Raw genomic sequence first — 24074 nt, 5'->3', positions numbered from 1 at the left:
AAATGTGGCACAACCCTTGTCCTCTAGAGGGAACGAGCTTGTAACATAAACCTGGAGGAGGAAAAAGTGACTTATCCAAAGTAGGTGTGCCCTGAACAAAAATTCCCAGTATTTTCAGGTGTCTCTTTCCATGCTTCCTTCTGGGCTGTAGCTCTATGTAAAAGTCTGACAGAGAAAAGATATCTGGGTTAGCACCTACGCACTAAATCTGTAATAGATGATTCCCAATAAAAATAAAAATAAAAAATTCACCAGATGAGCACTAAAGTAATTAAAGCCTATCAAACTGATCCTTATTGCACCATTGGTAGGATATATCCAGACAGGACTCTATTGAATTCCCATTACCTTCACTGAAATAATGCAGATCTACTGCCTCTTCTAAAAATGGTTCTCTGAGCTTTTTCACGACGGACTGTAAAATAGACTTACTGGGGTGTCGTAAAACAATTCTTCGTTTATTTACAGGTATGAAAATACAGCCCCAGTCACAACCTGACAGATTTCACAGAGCATCACAAACCCCAGAATATATGGTCAGTTTAAATATGTAAAATAAAGATGACCCAGTTCAAATAATGGCCCAAGGGCCTGCGTGTTGTAAAGTTGACACGTTTGAATTATAGGAAAACCAAAGTGTCCAGAGCTAATTAAATCCATTCATCTTGGATTTTAAGTTTCAGACAGATCTGTAATGAAAATTTATTTCATTTTCTTTCTGTTACTTATTCCAAATCTCTCTATAGCTCTGCTAAATGACCAGATGTTTGGCAAATCCGGGATCTGGTAACTGGGGAGGGCCTTGTGGTGCTGGGAGCTCCGGTTTTTAACAAGAATAACCATGACTCTCCAACACTGATAATGTATTAATCCAACAAAAAGCAGGTCTGTGAAGTTAAACTGTGAATAAGGTGTATTAGAGCTCACAGAGCCTCCCCCACCCCCTGGTTTTGGGTTGTGAGGGAGCTGTAGCACTCACTGGACACAGCTCTGGTCAAGAGTTTGAAGAGAACTGGACTTATGCAACCAATTTGTACCACAGCACCCCGGCCATGAGGCTGAAGGACCCTAAGGGGCAGAACCACAGCAGCTGTTGGACACCCAGAGTGGGATTCAGGACACAGACACTCAGTACCCTCACTCAACAGCAAAGTTTTCCCTTGCTCACATCATCAGATCAGTCTTGATGTGGCCCTGGTTCCTCAAGGACCTGCTCTAGGACCAGGAGCCCAGGAGCCTGGGGAGCCCTTGCTCCATCCATCACTCTGCTGGCATTGCAAACCTGGAAGCTGTGGGTTCAATCCAGGACTCTTGGGGCTTCCCTGCTGCAGAGCTGGAAGCCTGGAACTTCTGGGCTGGGTTCCCAGGGCCTGTAGTGCACAGGCAGCCTGCATGGCAGAGCAGCCATAAGGCACAGATCCTGAGAGCCCTGCATCTGCTCAGGGAAATCAATATTTGGGTAGAAACAGAGAAACTGAAACACACAAAAAAAGACAATTTTGCTGAGCAGCTGGGGTATGGAGAGAGTGCATATTTGGAAGCATTGCATTTTATTCCCTGAGTTTGGGGAATAGGGGTGGTTTTGCTTTTAGCTTGTTTCATTTAATCCCTCATTCAAAGAAACAGAAGCATCAAAATGCTTTAGGTTGGTCTCTGAGCAAAATCTCCCCTTTTCTTAAAATACCCAAAACATGACTCACAAGCTGAAAAAAAAATCGTGACAGCTCTGATAAAGAATAGATGAGACAAAGTGGAAACAACAGACACCAGTTCAGAGAAAAGCTCTCAAAATAATTATGACACGAGATCTGTGCTCCCTAAAGTTACAGAGCAGACAAGGAGACACCAGTACTACCTAAGCAGCACAGGAATGTGCATCTCTGCCTGGATTCTGTCACTTGCAGTCATTCATCATCAATTTGTCCAGGCCTCAGTCACTGCCACTGCACCTGGATGCAGATCAAGGACTCTGCAGGACATGGAGAAAGCCCAGGGATGCATCTACCTCAGGACTGGTGGCAGTTTCTTTCCTGACTTACTCCTTCTGCTTCTGGTGTACCAGGAATGATTACAGTTGTGTCCTGTCCATCTCTCACCACATTTAATTTGAAGCCTGTAGCCTCCTTTCTCTGAAAAAAGACACCAAAAAAAGTAGCTAGGCACATTTAAGCAAGAATGCACAGTTTCCCAAGACCAATCTCTATTATTTATGTGTTTGTGTTCATCATGATTATGCCTTAATCAGTATTTGGGACTACAGCCTTAATCATATTTTCCCCCATTATATAAATGATGAATGACAAATAGTCACAGGACTAAAAAGTAGATCAAATCTGTTGAATAATGACAGCTGGAAATGCCTTTTGTTGTGCCAAATGAGATATCCAGCTGTGACTCTGACTTGACAATTATCACTTAGTTAATCAATCAGGGGAATTCCAGGCAAATGACTCCAACCCAAAGGTCAGGAGTGGTTATCACTGGTGTACTCCGTGCTGCAGAGCATTCTAAATAGTTAAATGGCTCTATACACATGCGTGGCTTTTATTTGCAATTTATTCATGATTTTACATTAATCACTGACATCCTGACACCTAATTAGTAACACTCCCAGGCAGCTCGGGGTGAGAACTACCATACGTATTTTAATAATCAAAGTTGAGACAGCAAGCTAAAATCAGGGCTTCAAAATGAAGAGTGACAGTCAGTATTTAATTAGTTTCATCTGTACATACTCTTTTCCTTTTCACTACACACCGTTCAGGCTCACTCAAAGTCAAACAGAAATTAAAGTAAAAAAGCTTTCAAAGATACTTTATAGAAATGCTACAAAATTCCATTAATATATGAATAGTGTAATTTATCATCTATGGCTTAGAAAATACTATGGAATTCTGTCATCAGCTCTCTGCAGAAATCACTGACATCATTTTTGGCTCCAAAAAGCTTAACTGCCATCCACATGCTAAGCTACAATCTGAGGATTTAGAAGTGAGCTTTTGGAAGATTTCTAAGGCCAAGCCCTCTCTCTTATTCAAGGATGCTTCGGGGTAGTACTTATTTAATTAGAAATTAATTTCACACTAAACCATTTTTTTTCTTGGCTAATTAATGACAAATCTGTCAAGGAGATTTACCTGGAAAACCATATTTCCTATCTTTTCATCGCGTGCTGCTTTCCTTTTGTATTACTTTGTTTTGACATAAAGTTCTTCTTTTAATCTGGAAAGAAAAAAAAATCAAATCATTCAACTTGAACCAAAATATTTTTTGTTTTTTTCAAATATCACCTTCTCCAAATTTTCTCAGGGTTCAGGCCATTTTGGACTATTTTATTTTGCTTCAGCCAAGAAGCCTCAGTTATTCCCAGTGTTCCAGTGCTCTCTAACTTCCACACAGGGCTTTGTTTCCCCAGCAGACAGATTTAAGCTCTTTAAGGAGTGCCAGGGGTTTTTCACCTGGAGGGTTCATTCAAATGGATTCAGCTGGGATCTTCCAAACACTCAACATTATAGACTTCAGCTACTGTTGTATGCAGAACACATAAAATGTAAGTTACATTTCTGACTGGGGCATTTCATTAAAAAAAAAAAAACAATACCATGCAGATAGGCTCTCATTTTTGATAGTGAATTTCATAGGGATTTGTTCTTTTCTTTGGATCACTTACAACAGCCTTGTTTCTTAGCAACCGCACGTGGTAGAAGACTTTGACACAGAAGAAATAACAATCCCTCCAGTCAGTAGGACAGTGAAAACCAGAAAGAAGCAGCAAAATCAAATGTAGCTTGTTTGGCGGTTTTTGGCCCAAACCACTCGCCCACATTCTCCGAGCCTTCTCCTCAAGAAGCATGGAAGATGGGAAAAGTTGGGCTGCCATGGAACTGAATTTATTCTTTTTTCTATTTATGGCAGCAACAAATCCAAAATAATTTCATGACAGTACTTACCATATAATCACAACATATAAAGCCCAAGCAATGGAAAAAACTCCATAATTATAAGAAAACAAACAATTACATACCTTCAGACTATTATGATTAAATTCGATATGTAAAGGGTTTGGAAACCAGTATTTGTCAGTTGTGCAAAATTATTCATAACAGGTATTTAAAACAAGGTAAATTCTAAATTGTGCCACTTTTGGTTGTCATTTTGAGTCTTTTAGCCACCTGTTTTAGTGAGCTCCTACAATGGAAAGCACCCTCACATCTGCCTTTTTCTGATGGCATTTATCCTCCTTTTTCTCAGCAGCTCATGCCAGACTCCAGTGGTGCAGAATGATTGGAAATTTTTTCTCCTCCTGTGAACATGTGAAGCACCCATCTTAAACAGCAAAGACTATCACCATTCCCTCCCACCCAACTGGATCAGAAAGGCAGCAATTTCACATGTTCTGGTCAAGACATTTGAATGCAGAAGAAGAAGAACATGCAAAAGGCTGGGAATGACTTTGTGGATCCGCATTTAAGCACTATTGTGCAAACTAAAGCTGATCTCCACTGCCACATAATCTATCTTCTCCTGTGATAAAATCCAAAAAAAAAATCTAAGAATTATTATTATTTTTGCTTCAGCAAACAAAGGTGTTCTCTGACAGCACAGCTTAAACTGACAGCACTGCCTAATTGTGCTGGTAACATGGAAAGATTGCAAGTTATGTTTTTGGAGGATCTGAAGAGCTGATGGATATTTCAAGAGCCAGAGTCTACATCCACGCTGAAATTCTGTCACTCCAGAAGATGATACCACTCCATAAAAGGTCAATTACATAAATGTATGGGTGTTAACACATGTAATGTATCTAAATGTGAAATATAATCCTATATAAAAATATCTGAGAGAAAATTTAAAATATTATATTCGTGGCTTACACTATTAGGGGACTGAAAATGCTCAAAAAAAGAACAAAATACATAAACACTTGTACTAGAGAGCTCATACACTGATACCAAAGAGGTAAGAGAAACAAAGGTTGGAAGAATTTTAAAAATACAGGATGCAGCAAAGACCACTCAAAACACTTTTAGCACCTCTTGAAGCATCTGAGGATCTTTAGTCCACTGATTTATTTATGATTTCTCTTCTATTGTCAGTATTAAATGAGAATCCTGCCATGACCTTTGCCTATGAAAAGAAAGTCATCAATCAAAACTCAGAAAAAACCCCACAGTGCAGAAGCAATAATGAAGTTTTTCTGAGGATTCACAGGCTCTGCTTCATAAGGAGCCCTGAGTGTTAATATAGAAACCTCATTTTACAGCTTATCACCTATGATGTTCCAGTTAACCACAGCAACAGCTAATTATTCAAAGGACTAAAGCTTCAGCTCTTATTCCTCTCTACTCCCCACCTGACCTACTTGCTACACTCACCACATCAGGTACCTTGCAAGCATAGATTATATTTAAAGTTTGTACTTCTGATGTATAAAATAGACTTCTATTTGTCCAGCACACTGCCTTATAGGAGAGAGTTTCAATGATTATTGGAATTCTATTGCAGTTCTTCCCCTATGCCCAGAAACAAGCTGAACATGTTATCATCTGCACTGAATTTTATTCAAAGGTGTATGGAATAGATGAGCTCTCTCTCGCTTTCGAGTTGCGACATCATTGTGACTTCTGGATATTTTCATTCTAAGGTATCTTTTTTTATTTTTTCTTTTAAATAACCTGTATTGTTGGCAGGAGCTATGAATCCCTATCTGATGGCAGCAAATATATTCTGTAACTCAGGTGTAGGGGCTCTCTTTTAAGAGAAACCCATTGTGAGGCTTCACTTCACAGGCTGGGACTATTGTGCAGTTTGCTCAGTAGACAATGCAATGTGTTGCTTTTTGCTCCTGGTTTGAACAGGCAGGACAGAAAGGGAAGTGTTTGATTACTGTCCAGCAGCCTGTTTTCTATCTCTGCCTCCCAATCACAAAACACCCCGTGGATGTGGCTTCAGCTTCTGTATGAACGCAAGAATCCAGAAATACCTATTAAAACTTTGCAGCTAAGCATAACATTCTAAAAAGGATCTGATTTCCAAGAGAGCAACTGAGACTCCATGAAAAGAATGGATAGCACACCATAGAAATGGCTCAGAAATGACACAGAACCAATGTGCTATGCAGGAAAGGAAATGGAAAAATGAATAAAAAACCATAACAGAGTGTGTGAACAGTTGGGAAAAGAGAATCTCCAGGCTTCCTGAGTTAGATGGTGGAAAGAAAGCGTAGGGGATGATGACTTCAGAGAGATACAGCAAGAATCCCTATTGTATAGAGACTTTTAAGCCAGCAGATAAGTGTTCTGTTTAGCTTACCATGCTTGAATATATTGCTTGATTATGAAAACACAAATCTCTGCTGAACAGGGAGGGAGGGTTTTTACTTTTTTTTATTCCCTTTTTAAAATATTTAGCACCTATCAACATTTCAGGCAGAATATCAGAGTTCAAGAGTGATAGGGGGTTGAAATTTGGTAAAATGGGCTTTTGTTTGCTGGTTCTGTTCCACGTCTCAGGTACACTGAATGTGGTGTGAGTTAATGCATCACTCATTTCCTCAGTGTTAAACTAACCCAGCAGATCCTGAAAATCAACATTATCTCAGCAACAAAGTGGCAGTGTTAAAAATGAAAAGGTAGCACTACCTATTATTTTTGGTAGAAATAATAAAACCAGAAGTAAAAAAAACTCAATTATTAAATTGGCATCCAGTGAAATTGAATATAAAAAAAGTGCTCATGGAATTATGGTGAGCTAATCATGAAACACTTTTGATTAAACATAGGAGGTTTACCAGAAAATGCCAAGCACCAAGTAACTCCCTGCAAATTGATGGTTTGGGAGGTTTATTCATGTGGGGAGAAATGCAGTGCAGGGAAAGAAAACGCTGCTGCAATTAGCAACAATGTGTAAATTTGAGATTACTCGTTTAGTAATTACAAAAAGGGAAACTTCTTTTTGAAACTTCAAGTGGGTAAGTGTTGCATTGCCTATTCTCAATACTTTAGCACCCAGATCAGTGATTCTGAAATCATATTGTTGTTGAAATTCAAGGTTGTGTGATGTGTCAATATACACAGAACTTTATATGGGGATGTTCTTCTCTCACATAGAGATGGGTTGAACAAATAAATGGAATTTGGGACAAATAAATTTCATTGAATTTTTGTGAAGAGATGCTGCCTTGCCATCTGCACAGGGCACTCTGGTGAATTTCCTTCTTGATGCAGAAAGGATAATTGTATTTGCAGCTTGGACAAGATACATCCATATCAGGGTCAACTTTTTGTGTCTGGAACTTCATTTAATTCCCACAAGCGGGGATAAAAAATGGCCTCAGAATACTCTGAGCAGTTAGTGCAGAATGATGCAGCGATGAGTAAAAATGCAGTGATTTACACTACATAACAAACTCCTTCTGAGAGCTGGAGAGCTGGATATTTTTAGGTAAAGAATGTCAAAGAGTGATTTCAAGTACATCAAGGATGTATTCCATAAATTCTGTAACTCTTCTTTTAAGTATTTTTCGTGGGCTTAAAGGCTCAAGTCTCTTTAATTTTAGAGATTATTTTTTGTAAGGGTATGGTTTATTTGCAGACAACTTTTCATAGACAGCTACAGAAACCTTTCTGCTGCCTTCCTATTGAATTTACTTTAAATGCAGAAAATCTGGGGGGTCCTCAATTTGGTCTGTCAGCTCAACAGCAGGAGAGCAGTACTATGATAGAAACATGTTAAAAATGATAAATAGCTCCAACCACTCCAAGACTGAAAATAAATAGTGACCCCCGGTGAACAAAATTATTTGGAGTGTGGTCCTTCATGATTAGAAGAGATCATCTCCCATTGTGCTATAAATCTTGCAAATGGATTTCCACCACTTAGTCCTGCTCAGAATCTATTATCACTGTCACATTAAAAGGGTACAGATAGTAAAGAATATCAAAGAGCAAGCTGCAAACACTGACCAAAAATCAGAGTAGGGAAATGTCTGACTGCTGTGCAAGAGTCATTGAGCAGATTTGAAAACAAGCCAAGGATAATCATGTACTTTACAAAACACAAGGTAAACATCAAAAAAAAAAAAAAAAGGTGAAACAGAAATCGTTTTTGACACACACAAAATCATCAGCAGCTGAATCTAGATACTGTATTGCTACATGGATTTAAAAAATGCTATTGCTTCTAAAGTCATTGTAGGGTCCTTGCAAACCCTCATGGAAGAGGAATCCAGTGGTTTCAACAAGACTTCAGCATTTTATTCCTATTTTAGACCATGTCCTCGAAAGGAATCAAGTTTTTCTAAGCAAGTCAAGCGAGTGCTCAACCAGACTCCAACACTATTGTCCATAATATTGTCTGGAAAATAAGATTACTTCATGAGTAGTCAGAAAGACAATATTGAAAGCAAAAATTTTTAAATCCCAAATTAATTGGGCTAAAACCAAAATGTTTTTAACTTGCTCATTATCTAGAGAAATAAATAAATAATAGAATAATAGAAAACCATCAAACCTTCAGACACCATTAGCTTCACATTAGATGGAGGACTCTTCCTAAGGATCTCGAGTCCTGTGAGATATTAAAATCAGAACTAGGATTTGACAGCAAGTATGTGCTATTAGATCCTGCAATTTTATAGCAAGCAAGCAGTTTAATTAACCAATAAAAGTGATGTTGCTTTTAAGAATTTCCCTTGCAAAACAAGTGATTGCACTATTGCAGAGAGAAACAATTCCCTCGACTTCCCATCACTGCCACAGGCACACACATCACCCTCACTCACAGCCCCTCCTATCAATCCTAACACTTTCAGCTGAACAGCCAAGGGGAGGTACAGACTGCAAGATCTTTAGCATTTTTCCTATAAAATCTTACAAAAGCAGGAATTCAGAGGCCTGTTTGCATCAGGTACTCCCAACAATCAAGTTTTAGCCTTGAAATCCTCTCAGCCACCCTTGGAAATCTGAATTAAAATGTAATTTCCTTATCTGAGAGATGACAGCTCCATGATCTGTCCCAAACAGCTCATCTTGATAATTTCTGAATTCCCACAGCAGATTCTCTTTGGTTATTCTGCTTCTCTGTCTGGTTCCAGAGAATCACAACAAAACTTCCTGAACTGGAAACAGAATCAAGAAGGTTTTTTGCATAAATACCAGCTCTGGATATCCATGAAATTCCTTTCAACCAGACTGTGAAAAGCCAAACCCAATGATTATTGTATCAACTACAAACACTCAGAACCCAGGAACAACCTGGCTGGATGAAATCATATGCATTTAATGATATTGCAAATAGGAAAAAGAGATCTCTCTGTCATGGATGCCTTCCCAAAATTTCACGCTGAGTTTCAGCAGACTAAGTATTTGAAAACCTTGAGGTATTTGTTATCCTGTAATGAAGATATTTTCTTTTTCTTCTGTTCAGACAGTATGAAACTGAGCTGTTAACACCTGTCCACTGAATGCTCTTTTATATGTCTCTAATTCACCAGTTTGGGCTGCATTCTTGTGGAAAAAAAAAATAAATAAAAGATGTCACAAGGTAAAAGTATTTGTGAGAGAAAACTCCACTGCTTTCCTGACTTTCAAGGGAAATTGGCCATGTGTGATGGAAATACTGACGTATTTATCACAGGCTGAATCACATTCAGCTCAAAAAGACATTTATCATTATAAAGAACACGCAGAGTTTCACTAAGAGGGAATAATATATTCTGCTTTTTCTTTCCATCATCTTTAATATGTTTTATATAATCAGTTTCCAGATTATTTGGGTCATTTAAACAGCAAAGCTTGCTTATAAATTCTACAATATAAACAAGGTGCACAGCAGAAGTTGATAATGAACATGAAAAATGTGTAAGAAATGTAGTACTGGAAAATACAACATGCTTCAATGACACCATCAGGAAGTGAATTAGAATATTTGTCAAGTAACACCATTGTAATCTTTCCATCAGGAGTCTCTTCAAGTTACTTATAAAAAACTTCGTTAAATTTTATTTTAGGTACCTTTACACACACACACAGAGTAGATTACACATAAAAAGGAACCCCTAATTTTATATTTTTACATGTATTTTAATTGTTCAATTGTTTTGTTTTCCTCCAGTCATAATTTATTCTGCAAAAGAACTGAGACAGAAACACTACTGCCCATCACTGTCTATTGCCAGCTTTTCAGACCCCCATCAGATATAAACTCTGTTCACTCTTCATAAAACCTGTTCTCTTCTGGGGCCCTCACCTGTGTCTGCTCAATGGCTCAGATTTCAAAGGTAGGGGACAAATAAATCAGCAGCTGAGCCTCTGCTGTTGCCAGCAGCCACTCGCTGGATGCTCCCTTCAGTACAAGTGGTCACCATGTTGCTCCCTGTCCCCTAAGATCCACATTTCCCATCTGCTCTTTGCTTTGCCTGGTTAGACTGAAGACAATCAGGCAAATAACATTTGCTCCCATGTGTTTGGAAAGCATTTAGCAGAACACTGGAATTCCAGTCCTGAAGCCACTGCTCCTTTCGTTCCTTACCTGGGTAATGGGTTGGACATAACTGAAAAATCATTTTATATGCATTGTAAACCCATCTGCTATAATGTCCTTGCTCAATAGAGGTGTAGCATCTTTTTTATCAGAGAATGAAAATAAGATACAGATTTGCTAGCACATTCTTGGAGTAGATTTTTCAATATGGAAACAACCTCCAGATACAAACTACCCCTCCAGCATGGACTTTCCTGCCAGGGAAGCAGAGGCCATGCAGGGACACTCACAAAGCTCATACCTTGACCTGCTGTGATTTTGGCCATGGAACTTTACAGATCAGGCCAAACTGGGCCACTGCTTCCTCCTGCTCTGCACACCCAAATCACCTTAAATGAGACAGAATTAACACACAGCCAAAGACACAGTTGTGAGAGCATAAAGAACGTGAACAATCCGAATTTAGACATAGTCCAAAGACAGATCCCTGAAGGATTCAGAAATGTAGTAAACCTCAGTCATTTTTATATTCTCAAAGCAATTATGTTACTATTATCCCTTTATGTATTTATAAAATATACTGTGACTGACAATTTGAATTCATGGAACAATATAAAGGCACACCTGCAGTCACCTTAGACAAGTTTGTTTAAATCCACAGCGTGGATGGTGCTGAAGAGCACAGCTCAAAAAACCGAAGGCAATTTAAATTTATATCTTTAACCTTTTTCACCAGTTCCTTTACCTTAAAACAAAAACTGAAATGCAGAATTATATCATCCTCACCACCAATTGAACTTTATTTTATTCCTAAACCAATATCACTATTGTAGTACACACATATGGAAAATACTCCCACAGTACCTCAGCTGATATTTGTCACTATCTTACCCTTAACATAGTGAAGGTTTCATACTTCAGAAATAAAAACATTCCACTTAGACCTTCACTAAAATACTATTTTTATGCTGTTCTATAAACTATTTTGTACTCTTGCTTGAAATAATTACTATGCCCAGCCAGTTTATGTACACAAAGAAAGATTTTTAAAAAAACCCCAACACTTTTTATCTACTGTTAGTTTCTACACTTAAAATTAATATATCATTTCTGGAAGCTCTGCTCACTAGAACTGGCAGATGCTCCATGGAAAATTGCCATTAACAATTAACACATAATGAACAATCAACCTGCTGGGGCACCTGGGATAAATTTGGTTTTTTTCAATGCATTATTATTCCACTTGAGTGAGATAATAGATTATAATTTTAGAGAAAGTGACATATGGAACATTTATGAGACTTTGCAAAAATCATTTGAGGCCCTTAACTTAAAACATTTATCTCACTCCTGGAGGGGAGGGGAAGGACTTTGACAGGGAGATTTTGGTGGGCCAATTTTCTTAAGGGAAGATTGAAAGACTTTTTATCTCAAAGCCACTTCAGCTATGAGGCCAAGATTCAGTTTCCAGGTCATGCCTGGCACAACTATTAGATTTGAAGAGACACTCTTGTTCTTCAACTTTCTCCTTCCAGTGCAAAGACTTGCTCTTGTAGATGTCACATAGTCCCTTATTGCTGAGAGAGTATAAATATATGATTTTGTTATATTACCATATATATATGTATGTATGTATGTCTATATGTAGTGTCCCAAACTTTTGGAGCAAAAAATTACTGTTCCAAACACCAATCACAATTATTGTGAAAAATATCAGGGGATAAAAAAAACAGCTATTAATTTCCAGGGACACAGAACTTCACAAGCCATCTTTAGTAAATCTTTTCCTCCTCTCCTTCCCAGAGAAGCTGTGCCCAAGTCTGGGTGCTCTGGGATGAGGAAGATGTGGCCCCACTGTTGTGTACAATGGTTCCAGGCACAGCCAGTCTGACCAACTACTATCTATTCAGAGTTTTTCTATTTTCAGATTTCTTACTCGTTACTTATAATGGGTGACTGAGCTGTTCCAAACCTGGCTGTGGTTCAAAAAAGCTTTCAGACATACCAGGAGAAAGAATCCGTAAACCACACTCTTAATTCTTTAATTGTCCACATATATTTTTAGCCCTCAGTATTTATTTGTAAGAGGTTCAGCAGTCTATATAATAATTTGTAAAAAACACACAGAGCAGGGCAAAGCTTTGAAGGAAAAAACTCTTTTGCTGATGAAAGGACAACTGTGAGACTCAAAAGTACAAGCAGGCAATGAAAGCTACAGGAGTTCTCTACATGAGCAAGGGGAATCAAGCACTGGGTTGTGCTCCTGGCTCTTACCCCTCTGCCTCTGTATCCTTTTTCACCTTAAGGTGCAAATGAACATCTGCTGGCTATGTAGTTATGCCACTAGGACACTAAAAGACAGAAAACCAAGTTAGATATTCCAAATACCTGATGGACTTACAGACTTTAAAGTGATAGAAGCAGTGATAAAAAAGAGTAAATATTCTCTTGAATATGCTCTTACTAAAATAAGGTATGATTATATATGAGAATATTTCTTAATGATTATATATGAGAATATTGCTTATATCTAATTAAAATGTGAATCTGGAAGGGAAATACAATAATAATGGTTTATTTGACTGAAATCCTCAAAAGTATTTGAACATCTAATTTTAACAAAAGAGGAGAAATGCTCAGAAGTATTTATTTTTTCTTAGTTCTCACATAAAAATGCTCAGAATAAAGGAGATTCTTATGCAGGCCAGTAATGCCCCAGTTTGAGGTATGATTCCTTCCACCTCACTGAAGCAAAAATGTCACTCTGTGATGCACGTGGGCATTCAGAAACTGGGGAGGTTTTGAGTAAATAATTGGTACCATTTAAGCTAAAAGCAACTTTCCGTACCTAAGAAGAAGAAAAATGGAATCCCAGCACACCAGCCACAGATGTTTGCATATCACACTGTGGGCTCCAAGTTCTGCGACTTCCATCACATCTCAAAACCTTGAACAGCAGCGGGAACCCAGATACACACTTGGAGAGTTCTCTCATCATCTGCAGGGACAGAAGTTGGTGCCAGCAAGATTCTGCCAGATTTGTGGGAGTGCCCCTGAGGATCAGCAGAGATGGCTGCCTTCATCCAGGGGTATATTTTATATAAATACTCCCTCAAGATAAATCTGTACAGAACTAAGCTGGTGCTACAAGACTGGGGAGTGGTGCAGCCCAGAGCTTTTGCAGTTCTCCACAATAAAGTAAAACAGGGTATTTAGGGATGCTTCTCCCTGTTTGTTTTTAATCAAACTAAAGCCAAAACACTCTACCTGTTCTTTTAATAAAGGAGAGTTTTATAAAATAAAGAGCACTGCCTGCTCCTCACATGCCAGAGCATGCAAGAGGAGTAGGGCAAAAACACCCAAGGTCTGCTGTAACAATGTTAACAAAAGCAGCAGGAATAGTTTTATGAATTTTTCAAAGCACATTCCATCATAAGCTGACATATTCTCTGCACTGAAGAGCTTCCTTTGCTAAGCTTGTATTTGTGGTCTTCTTGCCATGTTGCCCTTGAAAAAAAGTACAAGTTTACATTCCTGGGAACAGTGAGAAGTTTGAAAAAGAAAGAAAAAGGACAACAAAAAAACCCCAGCTCTGGCAATAGCTCACTGCTTAAAGCAGTCTGAGAAACCAACTGCCCCAAAAGTGTCCCTGTCTCCAGTCACATTTAAAAGGAATTCAGAAACAAGATAAAATAAGTTACTGCCCAAATCCCTGCTAAGAATAAAGGTGGACAAGGAAAACCAGTCACATCTTTCGTTTGTTAAAAAGATGCAAAATTGGCCCAGCAAAATTCCAGCCATTTGTCAATTTGACAGAATTCAGTTAATAGAAAAGTAACAAAAACAAAAACAACAAACAGAACAATAAATTGAGGGCTATACTTTTTCAGAACACCAAAATAAAGATAGAACACACTTCAGCTATAGAGTGCAATATCTACATTTTACTTCTTTGATACAATATCTTTCTATGAATTTCACCTGTATCTCTTAGATTTTTACATGAAATAATTAACCACTCTCTGGAAATGCTTTTGTCATATGTGAAAAAGATGGTCAGTGATTTGGGGCTTATGATAAATTAGGAAATCCCTAGTTCACCTCTTCAACATAGCTCGTGTGGTTTCACATACCATGTACCCAGGGGAGGACAGCCTCAAATTGTGACAGAAAGGTAGGGAAAAATCTCACTTTGCACCCCAAAAAGTGACACTGGTTGATTCATAGCTCCTGCTGGAAAATGGGATAGCTTAACATGTCCTGGACAATCCATCTTCCCTTCAAAGACATGCACAGCTGACTGTGCCTCCACAAAAATGCTTCATTTATAATTCTGCAACTCCTGGCTCAGAAACTTTCTCCAGGTTCTCAGGACCTTGAGATGGAACAATCCTGACCCTCACTGGTGTCTTCCAGGCAGGCTGCCCCATTCCTAAATACAGTTTGCTCTGTGTTTTCCTGCCTGTCCTGTACTTCAGGACATACACACAATACCTAAATCAGCTCTGCTGCCTTTAACACAGCCCACAAGCTCTCCTGATACTGGGTATTTGGAAATGAGCAGATATTTACAGACATTTTTCACATGCAAATACCTTGTGGATTTTGGATGGATGCTTGAGAGCTGACTTGTCCTTTAACCTTCCTTTGTCCGTAGCAAAGTTCAGCAATGTGGAAATCCAAGCACATTTCTCATTTCAGGACATCTCTACTGAGGGTGCTCTTTCTTTTCCTGCTTTTCCCAATGATTTTCCCTTGCACAGTAACTAGAAGCCACATACCTCTTGGAATTTCTGGTGAAGCTTTGTGTCTGTGTTTTCTCATTTTTAATAGGCTAATTTTCCTTCTCAGAAAGATTTTGTGAATTCTACAACATCTAGGAAGGCTAAGGACAAACTGTGAAGATTAGACAGTTTGCAGATTTTTCTGTCTGCTTATTAGGCACAGTGAGTTTGATCTAAATGAGTTTTCTTCGTTCTCCCTTTATTTTTCTCCCTATAATCTCTCTCACTCGCACGTAATTCACATATGAAAAGAAAAAGCCTAACAAAAGAAAGAAATGTTAAATCATTGTTCTGCTTTAAATTCTCAATCCCCTGAGTGGTTCCCAACCCACAAGTGCTTCTTTATTCCTTTCATTCCAATTACCATTTAACCATCAAACAAAATAACCAGCAAAGGAAGTAAGTTATGCAATATATGGCATTCCCCTGGAAATATTAAGTAGTTTTTACAATAGGTTATTTGACAATGCTGAGAAACAGATAGAAGTAATTAACATCAAATTGTTACTTTCCTCCAAAGGAAAATATTTGTTTAATTCCACCATTGAAATGAAAACAGAAATTTAATTACAACAGTGGTTTTTAACTGCCTGTCCAGACAAACCAGCACAGTCATATCTCTCTGGAGTCCTATTCAATATTAATGTGGAGCGTAGGTGAGTCAGTGTGAGAACATCACAGGATGCCAACTGTCACCTTCCTCACGTTCCAGAAAAATACCAGCACACAGGAATTTAAGCTCTGTAAACTATGACCACTTGTTTAAAATAAACACATAACTATCAGACAATAAGAAAATTGAAATATCCATTTTCCCATCTTTTATATTTGAGCTGTAGATCTAGTATATGTCTGGTCTGCAAGAGCCCACACTGCAGCTTTCCATACTCTACTGCCAGCTCTGAATTAAGATTGCACCCAATGAGATTTTCACCAAGACAAATCAGGACTATCACCAATAATCCTTGAAACACGTGGCAGCAAGGACAGGAAACTCTTGTTTTAGTCTGCAGCAAATAAGAAATAGCTCTTCAAAGCCTTCAAACATCATCTGGTGCTTAAAGGAAACCGCACAAAAGCCTTGAGTTCAGTGTGACCCTCAGGGACAGCTCTGGCCTGTGGGGCTTGACCACAGGAGCAGCAGTGACAGTGACAAGGGACAAAATTTGGCTGAGCAGGAAATACAGTACATTTTAAAATCTATTTTAAAATTAGGAACAGTAACACCACAGGTGTGACAATAGCTAGTCATCCCCTTCTTGCTTTTTCATTTTGATCTTGCTGTCATTTATTTGTATTTACAGAAAGTAGCTAATTAATTCAGAGTGCCTGTTCATTGTGGGGCTGCATTTCCTTACACACTGAATAACAACATAGAGACGGGTGGGAGAACTACAAAGGGAGAAAAACCAAACAGAAATAGGTTATGAATCTTAAAATTCTTGTGTACTGGGAGAACAAAGAATGAAAGTTGATTTAATATAAGGAATGGGATTTCTGCAGACAATTCAGAACCACAACATTCACAAAGGTGTCTTTCAGTGAGAGTAGTGGAGTAATCATCTCAGGGCTCGAAAAATCCAGCTCTCACTGTACTTCAAAATTTGACTGAAGCCAGCACCTTATCACCATTTGATAATATAATACAGGAAAAAATCCAGGAACACATTAAAGAGCTAGTTCAGTTATAACTGCAGCTGTTTCTTGTAAATTCCATCTTTTGAATAATAAAATTATTGGGCAATTAAAAGCAATTGCCACTTCTGTTTTCCTACTGATAAACACTACAAAAGCCTCAGAACCACTGCTTTTTCCTGTTTATAGGAGAGCTCATCATCATCCTCATCACCATCCAGCAAACTGCTCCGCATGGGTCATGCTGGATTTGCAACCCGAGCTAAAAAAGGAGCTGCAGTAAGAGCGGGTGGTTAAAGAGCAAATAATCCCCACTGGCAAAGCACAGTGCCACAAACACCCTGCCCCACTGAGCAGGCTCCAACACACTCGTGGTGTGGTTGCAGTGAGGTCTCTTGTCGAATTCCAGTGCCAAACTCATGTTTGAGTACCCGAAGTGAAACTGCTCCATGTAACAGCACACGGCTGGGGAAATTCCCTCACTTCCAACAAAACACTCTGGTGTTTGGGGCTTTTTTATCGTCTTGAGATATATTGTTCAATTTTCCTTGCCTTTACAGAGGGAACTACAACCAGCCCCCGTGCTGGCTCTGTGAGGCCACAGGCATGAGCTCAGCATCCTTCCCCTGAACTCGGCAGCCAGGAGCTCTGGTTTAGCTCAGGGACTGTTCCCTCATGACCGCTTGGCTCTGTACGTGTGGCTGGAGTGGGGCTGTGGGCCCTGGGGGCTCAGACCCCCGGGTGCCAGCAGCTGCAGTGCCAGGGATGCAGGGACCAGCCCCTGAGGAGGTGCATGTTGCACCCACATATGCGTGTGCATAATATTCTGTGGATACAATATTGCTGCTAGCAAGAATTTCTCTTGCTTCTTTCCAGTCCCGTGAGATATTTTTCTCTCTCACAGAAGACAGAGCAGAGTTCTATAAGCTATGAACACCTGTGTCCTTGCAGAGCTTTGTTTATGGTACAGTAGAAAAATATTTTGACAATGGATGTGTTAGGATTTTAGCCAATCACCCCAAGGGGGGGGCTGATCCTTTATCCAATTAGGCTATGAAGAAAAACGTCTATAAAAGAGTTTGTAAAATAATTAAATAAATCAATCTTGCTGCACAATTCCTGCCTGCTGGATCTCTCTTCTCCTCCCTACGGCTGTGGGATGCTGTAATAATATTCCTATTCTAACAAATGGAATTCCAGCCTGATCAGTCAGAGAGGGGAACAGGACGGGGCTTTTGATCCTGTTTGTGCACGAGGAGTGAATGTGAGGGTACAGAGCTGCTCAAAGAGATGTGTGCACCTACCCCAAACACGTCCAGTCTCACCCACTGCATCTCCATCAGTGAGTGACTAAGTTCAGCTTCTTCTTTTTTTACATATTTACTTGTTCAATAACACTTTCTGCACTTTTAAGCAATTATAATTTGCAAGAAGTTCTGAACTTCTGCCTCCTATGTATAAATTATTTGCTGCTATGCTGGCTCAAAATGCCTGTGCTGAAATGGAGTAGGGCAGGATTTTCACAGGCCAGCTGGAAACTGCATGATTTACCTGAGAGAACACATGCAAGTTGCAGTGATCAGCTGTCATCAGCTCGGTGGCAAAACCTCTTCATCAGCCATAGGCTCCAACAGAGTGTATGTGATAAATTTTGTCACCTGCAGTGGGATGAAAGGTAATGCAAAATTTATTAGTACTAGACAAAAATAGCGAATATTTGGATAAAAGTTTCAGTGAAAATGGCACAGAAAAGACTTGCTTTCCCCTTCCATTTCAGATTGTAATGAATATTTTAAATTTTCAACAACATATTCAACCAATAGTCTAAAGACTGTATAACTTTTCAAACTTAAAAAGTGATGCAAAATACGGAGTAGAGGAAGTGCGGGATGCTAGGGTTCTACTTCTGATCATGGTAAATTCAATGACCAGCTGATTGATTGAGATAAATGAGGAGCAAAAGCAAACAAAATAGCTTGAGGTGATAGTTAACTGATCACAAAAAAAAATCAAATAAATCACACTTTTGGGGAAATTTCTAGTGGAGTGACATTTGCAGCTGTTTGTGGGAAGTGATCCACTGAAAATGTCAAAGCTCTTTACCCTCTGCTCTAACACACAATCCCAAACTTTGATGTTCATTATACACAAAAATAAATTAATATTCAGACCTTCTAACAAAAGAAGAAGGATTTTCTCTAAGGGCCTTGACAGTTAAAAATTTGTAGAACACCTTGAGAACTAAAATAAAGAGGAAATATAAGAAAAGCTTCCTCTTTGCAATGTTGCAAGGCAGATCCTTCTGCACTTCATTATACCCCAGCAGGAGTAATGCTGGGAGTGGGAAGGGCTGGCACCCATCACACACCGGCTGAAGCAGTTTCTTTACAACATCATCACAGTGCCAGGAAAATTAATCCACAAACACCAGAGGTTTATGTCCAAAAAGGAGACAGAGGAGTCCTGTTACTTTATTCGAATAAAGGGAGAGCCCGTGGGGCATTTCCCCTGAGGTTTCTCCAGCTGTTAAGAGGGCGCAGCCTCCTTTTTATCCCAATTTCCCGGCTGCATTTCCCTCTCTCTTTCCCCATTGGCTGAGGTACTTCCCAAATCCCCTAATACAGACCCCATTCTAATGTATACCCCCCCTTTTTCTTTTCCTATGGAATAATTGGTTCTTCCCATCACTTCTTTCGTCTCTCAGTACCTAACTTTACCTATCAGCAGACCCACAGTTTGTTTGTAAAGACAAATCCCTCTCACTCCTTGCATCAATCTGTGGAATTCCTCCCATTGTTTCTTTGACCTCTCAGTATTTGGCTTTCACCTAGCAGCAGAACCACAGTGTGTTTGTAAAGAAAAATCTATCTCATTCCTTTCAATAGGGAAAATAGTCTGAAAATCTGTCCTCTCTCCTCTCACCAGGCTCCCAGGTCCCTTCTGCTTGGTGCTTCTCACACGCCTCTGCAGGGAACTGCACTTTTCTGGGCCAGTGCAGGACTCAGGTGTACACACACGCCTGAAACAGAAAACACTCTGCATCTCCAGCTCCAAACTTCAAACTTCAGACCAGACAGGCACAGAGAGACCAACAGAGGCATCTGACCAACTTTAGAAAGTAAGAAAAACAATAATGCTGGAGTGTGAAGTGCACATTGATGGGTGACCAGAGGCCACAGAAGTGACTGATTTCTGTATACAAAGAAACAGTCTTGCTGTATCGCCCATTTCAAAGCAGCAGCTCTTATCTTCATTTACAGCTAATCTGCTAAAACACACCCGAGAAGTGTTGTAGGAGTAAAAGCCACTGAATGTTCCAGTCATTTTACAAGCAACACTTAATTTTACTGCTACCGTGTTAAGCTGAGCAATGGAAGGAAACACAATCAAATGCTCATTGTATTTAAAGGGCTTCAAAAAGATCAATTATCTTTATATGGATAAGAAGCTGCTATCGATTTCCACAGTGTTATTCAAATTCCATTTAAGCAATGAATTGCTCTGCTTTGTTATCAGCAGGAGGAATGCATTATGGTGGTGCAACCCAATACTTAACACTGCTCAAGCAAGCACAGAGCAGTGGCTTCTCTAAACCAGGGAAATCTCTCCAACATCGATCTTTCTAATGGAATGGAGCGAGAAACAGATTTCTTTTCCAGCATTCCTAGGAAGACACCGGGCAGAAATAGTGCATCTCTAAAAGATGCAAGGTAAAACCCACTTAGAGATGCCAGCAATTCAGTCCAGGGCTGTACCTGGCTGTGGGTTTGGGGACAAAAGAAAATCACTTTCATCGAATCACAGGCAAGGCTGACTACCTTCGAGGGAAATTCACTGGCATCCAAAGTGTCACAAAGAAGAAAAACCCTTGCTGGATGCCTAATCAAGCCAAGCAAGTCTTTACATATTACACAAATTTTTTTCTTCCACATTTTAGTCGATTTAACCCGGTAATTTTATGGAAATGCTGGCTTTTGAACAATTCCGAACCTCTCCACAAATTGATATGAATTTAGGCAAGAGAAAAGAAGTTATTCATGGTTTGAAAGGACAGAGTCAGGCCTAGAAAGAAAATCTGATGAAAATACAAGTGTTTGCAGCATTTCTTTGGCATCTCCTGTCAGCCTGCTTGATTACAGCTTGATTTTCTTCAATCAAAACACAGCTACACCCCCAAACAGTTGTGTCAATCCAATCAATCCACTTTGTGTTCACCAACAGAAAAAAAATAGGTACCAAATTGGGCTGAAGGTTTTTATTAACCTCCAGGGAAAAAGAAAAATATCAGAACTGATAATACCTAACTCCCTGTGTAGATCACAGCATCAGAAAAAAGCTGTGGAGGGAATCTAAGGTTTCTAAGATTACCTTGGAAACCTTGGTAAAAGAACTACAACAAGAGGAAAAAATACCCATTTCTCATAGAATACTGCTCTCTAGAGGAAGGGCAGCTAGAAGGCACAATTTAAAATAGATTTAAGTCTTGTTTTATCAAATTTAAGAGTAGTTTTCAAGTCTGCCCACTTCCAAACTGCAGGCAAAGCCTCATCTCCCCAAAAAGGCTCTGCTCAGATGGAGATCTGCAGCTGGATCAGCAAGCCCTGAAGTGAAAATGTAGATTCAGTGGCACAGTGCCCCAGAGGACACAATGCAGTGAATGAGGACAGAGTTTCATTTGATGTTAGGATTGTGAACACGTTCTTGTTGCCTTTTCTGGTTTCTCTCTTTTACCTTTCCTCACAATTAAGGAAAATTGCTACCCCAGCCAAAACCAGCACATTGAACTATCTCCAAAGTCCCCCACCTGTGAGATTTGACTGCTTTTGCAGGTTTTATAAAATTTCCAGCCTGAAGGATAAAACGCTGACCTGCAGTTTGGAAAAATGCAGTATTTTCTTGCATAAGAACACCCATCCGAGGAAGGAGGCAGCATCTTGCTGCACTCACCACGACAGCTCCTTGGAGGACCTTCACCTTCGGCTGGAGAACTCTCCCACTGAAGTGGAATGATTTTCCCAAGCTCTTCACTCTCCTGGTTACCCAGACATTGTCCTGAGCCCTCCCTCTTGGACAGCCAGCTGCCACAAGTTACTGTTTTCTTATTTGCTGTCTAATAAATCCATACTGTGGAGTTGGTAATTGTCCCGATCCCTGTTACATTTTGACTGGGAGCCTGTGAATAGCCCTGCTGTCAATAGCAAACACAGCAACCAGGGGATGTGTGCAGCACGTTTGATGTGAGAAATGAAAAATCAATGTAATATGCCCTTACTGTAGGCACCTGCAGATAACATCCAATAGAATTGATTAAGTCCTACACAATAGATAATAAAGCTAATTAAAACCCAACTGGAACACCACAGTGCAGCTCCACATTTAAATGCAGTGGTGAAGACAATGGAAGAAGAAATTAAAGAGAAAACTTAGATATGACTAATGGAGGAAGGTATCAATATACACCTAGATAAAGGTTTATTATTGGCCCATAAAGTCAAAACACATCCACAGTGTTCATATTTTGCTTATCCTGAACACAAAAAGTATAACCTCATATGTTGCAGTATAACTTTGACACACTTTTTAAATTAAATAGCAATCCACGTATTCACATTATTCTGCTGAGATAGAATAATTTCCTTTTATTCTGCTCCTAGATATCACAGTTTAAAAGATTTAATGATTTTATAATCTTCAAGCAAAGTGTCCAAAATAATATCTGAAACAAAATGACAATGTAATAAAACTAGCACCAAACTTTAATGTGACATTTCCTGCATTCCCTATGGATCCAGAACTTCATTTAGGTGGAAGTTTCTCTATTGACTGCAGATACACCCCTGTAGTTACAACTGCCACTTTGAAAGGAAGAATGTGATAAAGGAACAAAAGGAAGGAAGCAAGGGAGGAAAAAAACATTTCTTATTTTAATTGGGTATTGCAGAAGAAACCCTATCCTGGATGTAACTCTAAAAACCAACTAATTCTCACTTTCACTTCTCTTATCCGTTCCTAAAGCTCATTCCTTAAAAGCACAAAGCAAACAGAATCCCATCAGAACAATCTGGTTTGCATAGAAGATGAGACTGGGAACGATAAATGCCTCTCATTATCTAGGGAAACTTTCAAAAGAATAAAAGGGTCACAGCTGTTTGTAAGCAGGACAATATTAGAGACTTCCTCAGAATTGTGTTAGGAAGTTCTGAAATAACATTTTTTGGTTTACTATTATCAAAGAACACTTCAGACAGGAGTAAAGTTTGGTGCCCTTCAGAATAAACTTCAGAACAGCAGGGGCAAAAGAAACAGTTCTGTGCAGTGTAATTCTCACAGCAGCTGTGCCAGCCTGCAGTGCCCGAGACCCTGAGCAAACACAGCGTGCCACGACTCCTCTGGGCAGCAATTTAATAAACAAAGGGCTTCTGGATTAGACAAGGCTACATCTAGGTTAGTTTATCTTCTTTATACCTGGCTAATCTGGGGTGTTCCCACCAAAATACACAGGACAGATTCAAGGGACACAGAGCAGGCAAACACCAGCCCAGCGCCGCTGCTCAGTGCACGAGGTGGAGTCCTGCTCCCAAAGTCCTGGCAAACACTGATGGCTTCAGTGCAAAACCACTCAGTATCTTCCTTCCATCCACCTGGTATCCTCTATCATGTGTCTATTATGCATTGTTAATTGGGCAAATATTTAGCCACAGTTTAAAGAGGGCCTGGAAGCCAATGAATTTTCATGTCCTCACTTTGAACCATTCACATTTGATTTCTGTGTTGGAAGTGTTTCCTGCTTTGACCTGTTCTACAGCAGCCTTTCAGAGGTCAAACAAAAAGTAGAGGAGCTGCAATCCTGCACTCCTGCATAGACTGGACATTGGCAACTGGGCCATGAATTGTCTGTCTGTCCAGCTGCTGGCTCCTGGCTGTCCTGAGCAGTTGAATCATTCATTGTCCAGTTGAACGACTGTGTCATCTCCAGCCCTCCTGAACACGGTGTGTGAAACAGGGAACCACTTCTGGTCTTTACTAAAGTGTTTTACAATGAAGGACCAACACTCCCACAGGTCAGAAGGATGCTGGTGTAGAGTACAACACCAGGAAAACCAGAGTGCAAGTGGAGCAGGAAAGTGAGTCTGGCCTTGAAATCTGAAACCACATTTTTGTTGAGATCTGGTA

General features: G+C 39.5%; 1 long non-coding RNA gene across 1 annotated transcript; it reads right to left on the bottom strand.

Moving 5' to 3' along the window:
* Positions 1-1587: 1587 nt before the first annotated feature.
* Positions 1588-19914, bottom strand: LOC116451043. The gene is made up of 6 exons (XR_004243071.1): positions 19824-19914; positions 18453-18559; positions 13331-13480; positions 12757-12833; positions 3138-3222; positions 1588-2129 (listed from the first exon to the last, which is right to left on the bottom strand). It is a non-coding gene; the product is annotated as an uncharacterized LOC116451043 (long non-coding RNA).
* Positions 19915-24074: the final 4160 nt, after the last annotated feature.

The sequence above is a fragment of the Corvus moneduloides genome, chromosome 14 (genome assembly GCF_009650955.1).
Source record: "Corvus moneduloides isolate bCorMon1 chromosome 14, bCorMon1.pri, whole genome shotgun sequence".
Lineage (NCBI taxonomy): Eukaryota > Metazoa > Chordata > Aves > Passeriformes > Corvidae > Corvus > Corvus moneduloides.
Note: the sequence above shows the minus strand (reverse complement) of the source record. Positions and strands in the feature narration are given on the sequence as shown.